This window comes from Sinocyclocheilus anshuiensis, unplaced genomic scaffold, assembly GCF_001515605.1.
Source record: "Sinocyclocheilus anshuiensis isolate Anshui unplaced genomic scaffold, SAMN03320099.WGS_v1.1 scaffold30, whole genome shotgun sequence".
Lineage (NCBI taxonomy): Eukaryota > Metazoa > Chordata > Actinopteri > Cypriniformes > Cyprinidae > Sinocyclocheilus > Sinocyclocheilus anshuiensis.
The window spans coordinates 301143-303080 of NW_015542336.1; the positions used below are offsets into that span (position 1 = coordinate 301143).

The 1938-nt window shown below is 37.5% G+C and overlaps 1 pseudogene; it reads right to left on the minus strand.

Annotated features, from left to right (window-relative positions):
• The window catches only part of LOC107691091 (zinc finger CCCH domain-containing protein 7B-like), a 22591-nt pseudogene that overhangs the window by 4866 nt on the left and 15787 nt on the right, over positions 1–1938 (minus strand).

Below are 1938 nucleotides of genomic sequence, written 5' to 3' on the forward strand. Positions count from 1 at the left end.
AAATGACAAGCAGCAGCTTCTAATTCGCCATTAACATTGAAGTATTCGGAGATAAAACAACGCATGTATCGATAACAGTATCGTTTGTCCTGAAATTTATCGGTAATCCGGTATTGACCAAATTACGTACCGGTCCAAAAAATACCAGTTCTCGGTCCCCATCCCTATCCACAACCTTTTTTTTGTTTTGTGGTATTTCATCAGTCCCTTGTTTGTCCAGAACAGTAAACTGCCTGCTGTTCTTCAGAAAAATCCTTCAGGTCCCACAAATTCTTTGGTTTTCCAGCATCTTCTGCATATTTGACACCTTTGGAACAACTGTATGACTTTGAGATCCATCTTTTCACACTGACGACAACTGAGGGACTCGTACGCAATTATTACAAAAGGATCGAACATTCACAGATGCTCGAGAAGGAAACACGATGCATTAAGAGCTGGAGGGTGAAAACCTTTAAACTGGATGAAGATATGAAGACCTTTTTCATATTTTGTTTAAATATCTTTTTTTTTAATTTAGTACTGTCCTTCAGAAGATACTTACATGTTTCCCAGAAGACGAAATAAACACAATTACCCTGATCTTCAAATTCAAAGTGTCTTCTGTAAATCTGACGTTCATTCCCATACTTGACTAAACTAATGTTCTTAACACTCTTATACGTCGTTGTGCCTTTTGAGTGAGTGATGCATGTAATGTTTTCGGTGTAAACAGGTGTTCAGTGTGTTGTTTGTGTACCAGTGTCTCTCTGCAGGATCCAGATCTGCAGTTCGATGAGCGAGTGAGCGAAGCAGCAGCCGTCCTTCCTCTTACAGCCCAGAGCGAGCTCTTGACGACACACATCGAACTGACAGCGGGAGCTCAACGCTCGGATCTTACTGTAACTCACAGAGCTGCTCTTCACCACATGAACCAAGCACCTGACAGAGAGACAGAGAATACTCTATACATGCTTATATCGATCCCGTATCATTCAGCTGTGACGATGTGTTTGCTATGGTGAGTTTCTCACGTACTTCTTATCAAACTGATGTTGTGTTGGTGCGTTCGCACACAGAGCCGGATTCTCCTTCCAGCGTTTGCTGATCATTCTGGGTTTGCAGTCAAAACAGGCCTGTGGAAGAACAAAACCACATGTGTTTCAGCATCAGAACGGACAGAGGGGTTAAACAGAGAAGCGTTTCCTCCGAACGACAAGCACTGATCCATGTGCACCAGGTCATTATTTCAACTTCATAGAATTTTTGAACTATGTAAATTGATAATTACATGCATTTTAATTAAATCATTCTGTTGAAAAAATATGACAAGAAAGAAACAATGGCACAATATTAACAATGAACTAACTTTTTTTTTTTTAAGAAAATCTAGAAACAAAATTGTTTGCAATAATATGTGACCGTGGAGCACAAAACCAGTCATAAGTGTACATTTTTTAAAATTGAGATTTATACATCATCTGAAAGCTGAATAAATAAGCTTTCCGTTGATGTATGGTTTGGCCAAACAGGAACGATTGTTGATGCTTAGTCCCACCCCCGTGCCCAGATTGGTTCAAACTGTCCCATATTCAACCAATAAACATAGGTTTTGGTCTTTTGAACCACCATTTAGGATTTTTCATTGTAAATTTGAACAAACGCAAAGTGAAAGTAAAGTCTGTCGTGCGTGCATGAAAACAAACACAAAATAACACATTTGCATGAGAGAACTCTCAATTGTTTTCGCTAAATAGCTGCATGGTCTGTGTTTTTTGTTGTTCATACTCAGATTGAAAATATATTTATCTGAAAAAAAGTGTCACTTTTTTACTGTTTTGTTATTATATAACAAATATATTTTTATTTATTATGTCTTTATTATGGTCTTTATTTGACCCTCTAACTCTAACACTTTCTATTCTATTTTAATTCTACTTTATCTATATTTATCTTCTT